Source organism: Balaenoptera borealis, assembly GCF_965194805.1.
Source record: "Balaenoptera borealis genome assembly, chromosome: 7".
Taxonomy (NCBI): domain Eukaryota; kingdom Metazoa; phylum Chordata; class Mammalia; order Artiodactyla; family Balaenopteridae; genus Balaenoptera; species Balaenoptera borealis.
Genome location: NC_138864.1, coordinates 39,922,207 through 39,930,861, shown reverse-complemented (window position 1 = coordinate 39,930,861; position 8,655 = coordinate 39,922,207).

Here is an 8,655-nt window from a genome sequence, read left to right as displayed (position 1 = left end):
TCATCCTCAATTCAAATTGCAACCGGTACGGAACAGGAGGTTAAAGGTGCTGATTCTCCAAGGAGGGAGATTGCTAGTAAAGCGGCTGGAATGGCGAACCCGAGCACAAGGAGATGAGAAATGAGGTGCGTTTTAGAAACCTTTCCCGATCTCACGGTGTACCATCTTCTGGGTTTCTCATGCATGTTTTCGAAGTAGGAAGATGCCCTTGAACCTGGAGATTTGGGACCCATGGGATGGGAACCACGCAGTATTACTTTAAAGGGTCTGCGTTTGCTCACCCAACCTCACCAAACCTCTCAGGCCCAAGAGTCACCACCCTTATGTCTCAATCAGCTGTGGGTCTAGATATGGTCAATCCAGGTGGCATCACAGCCCCTGAACGAATTTAGTAAGAATTTCTCTATCTTTCACTGTCTTTGTTTCACGGGTTTTTAAAAGTGATTGATTTTTATAAAGGGGTTTAGCTGCTTTTCACTGCTGTGTTTATGCCGCTTTACACCCACTTGACTCACTTACAGAGAGATATCAATACATAGGTTTTAACATTCTTACTAGTCAGATATATTCTTGGGCGTTGAATAGGGGGTGTTGAGTCCAGTTCACTGAGCAAGGAGTAGGTCGTGTCTATTACATATTGGGTTTATGGAACGGTCTCTGAGCTAATTTGAAACCCTTCTTTTATGCATCACCCCACCTCCCCTTTCCCGTTAAGCAGCCATAGTGTGTTTTCTAAACGTGTGACTCTGTTCTGTTTTGTAATTCAGTTCAAGGGTCGCGGTTTTTACATTCCCTCTATAAGTGATATCTTATGATAAGTGTCTTTTTCTGTGTGACTTATTTCACTTAGAATCGTCGTACCTAAATCCACTCATCATGCTACTACCAGCCTTATGACGTTGATTTCATGGCTGAGTGATATTCCATTGTACATAAGGACCACAACTTCTTTATCCAGTTTTCTCTTTCCTGGGATATTTAGGGTGTAACGAAGTGGAGGTTCTTGTCCACAGAGCAGCCCTAAACTTTGGGGTGCCTGTGTCTTGCTGATTTTTAGTTTTCCCAATTTATACGCCCATGAGTGGAAGTGCCCTATGCTCTCTAAGCTGAGTTTTTTCGATGTTTCAGGACACACCGTACACTTCTCCAGAGTGGCTGTTGGCAATTTACATCCCGCCCATCAGCGTAGCAGGGCTCCCGTTTCTCCATGGCCTGTCCTGCATTTCTGGTTTTGACACTTTATTCAGCATGGCCCTTTTGACCGATGGGAAGCGAGACTTCTTTGTAGCGCTGATTTGCCTTTCCAGGTTGCTTGGTTGGCCAAAAAGGGCGTATGCGTTTTTTCCTGAATATATTCAGGAAAAAACGCATACGCCCTTTTTGGCCAAGGGCATCATGGTCGAGGTTTTGCCGCTTTTCCCGTGCTATAAAAGCGATTCGAATCTACCTCCTGAAATCTGTTTCCTGCAATTCTGCCTTGCTTTCAAATCCTCTTCGTGGCCTTCCCTCAATATATTTGAGGACGAGAGTTATGATTTATAACTCTGCAGGTTTGTGAATTGCAGTGCCCCTGAGCTCCATTTTTCAACTCGCTTTCTTGGGAGCTGGCCGCAAAAGCGCAGGATTGCTTCAGGCCCTATTCTGGTTCCGGGCGGAAGGCTGAGCCTGTGGTTAATTCTTCTTCCTGATGGGAAAATAGAGTGACCTGTGCCTGTCCCAACACCTAGAGCTAGTGTCTCATTGGTTCCCCCTCTTCCCGTTCATCCTCAGGACAAATTGCAACCTGTACGGAACAGGAGGTTAAAGGTGCTGATTCTCCAAGGAGGGAGATTGCTAGTAAAGCGGCTGGAATGGCGAACCCGAGCACAAGGAGATGAGAAATGAGGTGCGTTTTAGAAACCTTTCCCGATCACACGGTGCACCATCTTCTGGGTTTCTCATGCATGTTTTCGAAGTAGGAAGATGCCCTTGAACCTGGAGATTTGGGACCCATGGGATGGGAACCACGCAGTATTACTTTAAAGGGTCTGTGTTTGCTCACCCAACCTCACCAAACCTCTCAGCCGCAAGAGTGTCCACCCTTATGTCTCTATCAGCTGTGGGTCTAGATATGGTCAATCCAGGTGGCATCACAGCCCCTGAACGAATTTTGTAAGAATTTCTCTATCTTTCACTGTCTTTGTTTCACGGGTTTTTAAAAGTGATTGATTTTTATAAAGGGGTTTAGCTGCTTTTCACTGCTGTGTTTATGCCGCTTTACACCCACTTGACTCACTTACAGAGCGATATCAATACATAGGTTTTAACATTCTTACTAGTCAGATATATTCTTGGGCGGTGAATAGGGGGTGTTGAGTCCAGTTCACTGAGCAAGGAGTAGGTCGTGTCTATTACATATTGGGTTTATGGAACGGTCTCTGAGCTAATTTGAAACCCTTCTTTTACGCATCACCCCACCTCACCTTTCCCGTTAAGCAGCCATAGTGTGTTTTCTAAACGTGTGACTCTGTTCTGTTTTGTAATTCAGTTCAAGGGTCGCGGTTTTTACATTCCCTCTATAAGTGATATCTTATGATAAGTGTCTTTTTCTGTGTGACTTATTTCACTTAGAATCGTCGTACCTAAATCCACTCATCATGCTGCTACTAGCCTTATGACGTTGATTTCATGGCTGAGTGATATTCCATTGTACATAAGGACCACAACTTCTTTATCCATTTTTCTCTTTCCTGGGATATTTAGGGTGTAACGAAGTGGAGGTTCTTGTCAACAGAGCAGCCCTAAACTTTGGGGTGCCTGTGTCTTGCTGATTTTTAGTTTTCCCAATTTATACGCCCATGAGTGGAAGTGCCCTATGCTCTCTAAGCTGAGTTTTTTCGATGTTTCAGGACACACCGTACACTTCTCCAGAGTGGTTGTTGGCAATTTACATCCCGCCCATCAGCGTAGCAAGGCTCCCGTTTCTCCATGGCCTGTCCTGCATTTCTGGTTTTGACACTTTATTCAGCATGGCCCTTTTGACCGATGGGAAGCGAGACTTCTTTGTAGCGCTGATTTGCCTTTCCAGGTTGCTTGGTTGGCCAAAAAGGGCGTATGCGTTTTTGCCTGAATATATTCAGGAAAAAACGCATACGCCCTTTTTGGCCAAGGGCATCATTGTCGAGGTTTTGCCGCTTTTCCCGTGCTTTAAAGGCGATTTGAATCTACCTCCTGAAATCTGTTTCCTGCAATTCTGCCTTGCTTTCAAATCCTCTTCGTTGCCTTCCCTCAATATATTTGAGGACGAGAGTTATCATTTATAACTCTGCAGGTTTGTGAATTGCAGTGCCCCTGAGCTCCATTTTTCAACTCGCTTTCTTGGGAGCTGGCCGCAAAAGCGCAGGATTGCTTCAGGCCCTATTTTGGTCCCGGGCGGCAGGCTGAGCCTGTGGTTAATTCTTCTTCCTGATGGGAAAATAGAGTGACCTGTGCCTGTCCCAACACCTAGAGCTAGTGTCTCATTGGTTCCCCCTCTTCCGGTTCATCCTCAATTCAAATTGCAACCGGTACGGAACAGGAGGTTAAAGGTGCTGATTCTCCAAGGAGGGAGATTGCTAGTAAAGCGGCTGGAATGGCGAACCCGAGCACAAGGAGATGAGAAATGAGGTGCGTTTTAGAAACCTTTCCCGATCACACAGTGCACCATCTTCTGGGTTTCTCATGCATGTTTTCGAAGTAGGAAGATGCCCTTGAACCTGGAGATTTGGGACCCATGGGATGGGAACCACGCAGTATTACTTTAAAGGGTCTGCGTTTGCTCACCCAACCTCACCAAACCTCTCAGCCGCAAGAGTGTCCACCCTTATGTCTCTATCAGCTGTGGGTCTAGATATGGTCAATCCAGGTGGCATCACAGCCCCTGAACGAATTTTGTAAGAATTTCTCTATCTTTCACTGTCTTTGTTTCACGGGTTTTTAAAAGTGATTGATTTTTATAAAGGGGTTTAGCTGCTTTTCACTGCTGTGTTTATGCCGCTTTACACCCACTTGACTCACTTACAGAGCGATATCAATACATAGGTTTTAACATTCTTACTAGTCAGATATATTCTTGGGCGGTGAATAGGGGGTGTTGAGTCCAGTTCACTGAGCAAGGAGTAGGTCGTGTCTATTACATATTGGGTTTATGGAACGGTCTCTGAGCTAATTTGAAACCCTTCTTTTATGCATCACCCCACCTCACCTTTCCCGTTAAGCAGCCATAGTGTGTTTTCTAAACGTGTGACTCTGTTCTGTTTTGTAATTCAGTTCAAGGGTCGCGGTTTTTACATTCCCTCTATAAGTGATATCTTATGATAAGTGTCTTTTTCTGTGTGACTTATTTCACTTAGAATCGTCGTACCTAAATCCACTCATCATGCTGCTACTAGCCTTATGACGTTGATTTCATGGCTGAGTGATATTCCATTGTACATAAGGACCACAACTTCTTTATCCATTTTTCTCTTTCCTGGGATATTTAGGGTGTAACGAAGTGGAGGTTCTTGTCAACAGAGCAGCCCTAAACTTTGGGGTGCCTGTGTCTTGCTGATTTTTAGTTTTCCCAATTTATACGCCCATGAGTGGAAGTGCCCTATGCTCTCTAAGCTGAGTTTTTTCGATGTTTCAGGACACACCGTACACTTCTCCAGAGTGGTTGTTGGCAATTTACATCCCGCCCATCAGCGTAGCAAGGCTCCCGTTTCTCCATGGCCTGTCCTGCATTTCTGGTTTTGACACTTTATTCAGCATGGCCCTTTTGACCGATGGGAAGCGAGACTTCTTTGTAGCGCTGATTTGCCTTTCCAGGTTGCTTGGTTGGCCAAAAAGGGCGTATGCGTTTTTGCCTGAATATATTCAGGAAAAAACGCATACGCCCTTTTTGGCCAAGGGCATCATTGTCGAGGTTTTGCCGCTTTTCCCGTGCTTTAAAGGCGATTTGAATCTACCTCCTGAAATCTGTTTCCTGCAATTCTGCCTTGCTTTCAAATCCTCTTCGTGGCCTTCCCTCAATATATTTGAGGACGAGAGTTATGATTTATAACTCTGCAGGTTTGTGAATTGCAGTGCCCCTGAGCTCCATTTTTCAACTCGCTTTCTTGGGAGCTGGCCGCACAAGCGCAGGATTGCTTCAGGCCCTATTTTGGTCCCGGGCGGCAGGCTGAGCCTGTGGTTAATTCTTCTTCCTGATGGGAAAATAGAGTGACCTGTGCCTGTCCCAACACCTAGAGCTAGTGTCTCATTGGTTCCCCCTCTTCCGGTTCATCCTCAATTCAAATTGCAACCGGTACGGAACAGGAGGTTAAAGGTGCTGATTCTCCAAGGAGGGAGATTGCTAGTAAAGCGGCTGGAATGGCGAACCCGAGCACAAGGAGATGAGAAATGAGGTGCGTTTTAGAAACCTTTCCCGATCTCACGGTGTACCATCTTCTGGGTTTCTCATGCATGTTTTCGAAGTAGGAAGATGCCCTTGAACCTGGAGATTTGGGACCCATGGGATGGGAACCACGCAGTATTACTTTAAAGGGTCTGCGTTTGCTCACCCAACCTCACCAAACCTCTCAGGCCCAAGAGTGGCCACCCTTATGTCTCAATCAGCTGTGGGTCTAGATATGGTCAATCCAGGTGGCATCACAGCCCCTGAACGAATTTAGTAAGAATTTCTCTATCTTTCACTGTCTTTGTTTCACGGGTTTTTAAAAGTGATTGATTTTTATAAAGGGGTTTAGCTGCTTTTCACTGCTGTGTTTATGCCGCTTTACACCCACTTGACTCACTTACAGAGAGATATCAATACATAGGTTTTAACATTCTTACTAGTCAGATATATTCTTGGGCGTTGAATAGGGGGTGTTGAGTCCAGTTCACTGAGCAAGGAGTAGGTCGTGTCTATTACATATTGGGTTTATGGAACGGTCTCTGAGCTAATTTGAAACCCTTCTTTTATGCATCACCCCACCTCCCCTTTCCCGTTAAGCAGCCATAGTGTGTTTTCTAAACGTGTGACTCTGTTCTGTTTTGTAATTCAGTTCAAGGGTAGCGGTTTTTACATTCCCTCTATAAGTGATATCTTATGATAAGTGTCTTTTTCTGTGTGACTTATTTCACTTAGAATCGTCGTACCTAAATCCACTCATCATGCTGCTACCAGCCTTATGACGTTGATTTCATGGCTGAGTGATATTCCATTGTACATAAGGACCACAACTTCTTTATCCAGTTTTCTCTTTCCTGGGATATTTAGGGTGTAACGAAGTGGAGGTTCTTGTCCACAGAGCAGCCCTAAACTTTGGGGTGCCTGTGTCTTGCTGATTTTTAGTTTTCCCAATTTATACGCCCATGAGTGGAAGTGCCCTATGCTCTCTAAGCTGAGTTTTTTCGATGTTTCAGGACACACCGTACACTTCTCCAGAGTGGCTGTTGGCAATTTACATCCCGCCCATCAGCGTAGCAGGGCTCCCGTTTCTCCATGGCCTGTCCTGCATTTCTGGTTTTGACACTTTATTCAGCATGGCCCTTTTGACCGATGGGAAGCGAGACTTCTTTGTAGCGCTGATTTGCCTTTCCAGGTTGCTTGGTTGGCCAAAAAGGGCGTATGCGTTTTTGCCTGAATATATTCAGGAAAAAACGCATACGCCCTTTTTGGCCAAGGGCATCATGGTCGAGGTTTTGCCGCTTTTCCCGTGCTTTAAAGGCGATTTGAATCTACCTCCTGAAATCTGTTTCCTGCAATTCTGCCGTGCTTTCAAATCCTCTTCGTTGCCTTCCCTCAATATATTTGAGGACGAGAGTTATGATTTATAACTCTGCAGGTTTGTGAATTGCAGTGCCCCTGAGCTCCATTTTTCAACTCGCTTTCTTGGGAGCTGGCCGCACAAGCGCAGGATTGCTTCAGGCCCTATTTTGGTCCCGGGCGGCAGGCTGAGCCTGTGGTTAATTCTTCTTCCTGATGGGAAAATAGAGTGACCTGTGCCTGTCCCAACACCTAGAGCTAGTGTCTCATTGGTTCCCCCTCTTCCGGTTCATCCTCAATTCAAATTGCAACCGGTACGGAACAGGAGGTTAAAGGTGCTGATTCTCCAAGGAGGGAGATTGCTAGTAAAGCGGCTGGAATGGCGAACCCGAGCACAAGGAGATGAGAAATGAGGTGCGTTTTAGAAACCTTTCCCGATCTCACGGTGTACCATCTTCTGGGTTTCTCATGCATGTTTTCGAAGTAGGAAGATGCCCTTGAACCTGGAGATTTGGGACCCATGGGATGGGAACCACGCAGTATTACTTTAAAGGGTCTGCGTTTGCTCACCCAACCTCACCAAACCTCTCAGGCCCAAGAGTCACCACCCTTATGTCTCAATCAGCTGTGGGTCTAGATATGGTCAATCCAGGTGGCATCACAGCCCCTGAACGAATTTAGTAAGAATTTCTCTATCTTTCACTGTCTTTGTTTCACGGGTTTTTAAAAGTGATTGATTTTTATAAAGGGGTTTAGCTGCTTTTCACTGCTGTGTTTATGCCGCTTTACACCCACTTGACTCACTTACAGAGAGATATCAATACATAGGTTTTAACATTCTTACTAGTCAGATATATTCTTGGGCGTTGAATAGGGGGTGTTGAGTCCAGTTCACTGAGCAAGGAGTAGGTCGTGTCTATTACATATTGGGTTTATGGAACGGTCTCTGAGCTAATTTGAAACCCTTCTTTTATGCATCACCCCACCTCCCCTTTCCCGTTAAGCAGCCATAGTGTGTTTTCTAAACGTGTGACTCTGTTCTGTTTTGTAATTCAGTTCAAGGGTCGCGGTTTTTACATTCCCTCTATAAGTGATATCTTATGATAAGTGTCTTTTTCTGTGTGACTTATTTCACTTAGAATCGTCGTACCTAAATCCACTCATCATGCTACTACCAGCCTTATGACGTTGATTTCATGGCTGAGTGATATTCCATTGTACATAAGGACCACAACTTCTTTATCCAGTTTTCTCTTTCCTGGGATATTTAGGGTGTAACGAAGTGGAGGTTCTTGTCCACAGAGCAGCCCTAAACTTTGGGGTGCCTGTGTCTTGCTGATTTTTAGTTTTCCCAATTTATACGCCCATGAGTGGAAGTGCCCTATGCTCTCTAAGCTGAGTTTTTTCGATGTTTCAGGACACACCGTACACTTCTCCAGAGTGGCTGTTGGCAATTTACATCCCGCCCATCAGCGTAGCAGGGCTCCCGTTTCTCCATGGCCTGTCCTGCATTTCTGGTTTTGACACTTTATTCAGCATGGCCCTTTTGACCGATGGGAAGCGAGACTTCTTTGTAGCGCTGATTTGCCTTTCCAGGTTGCTTGGTTGGCCAAAAAGGGCGTATGCGTTTTTTCCTGAATATATTCAGGAAAAAACGCATACGCCCTTTTTGGCCAAGGGCATCATGGTCGAGGTTTTGCCGCTTTTCCCGTGCTATAAAAGCGATTCGAATCTACCTCCTGAAATCTGTTTCCTGCAATTCTGCCTTGCTTTCAAATCCTCTTCGTGGCCTTCCCTCAATATATTTGAGGACGAGAGTTATGATTTATAACTCTGCAGGTTTGTGAATTGCAGTGCCCCTGAGCTCCATTTTTCAACTCGCTTTCTTGGGAGCTGGCCGCAAA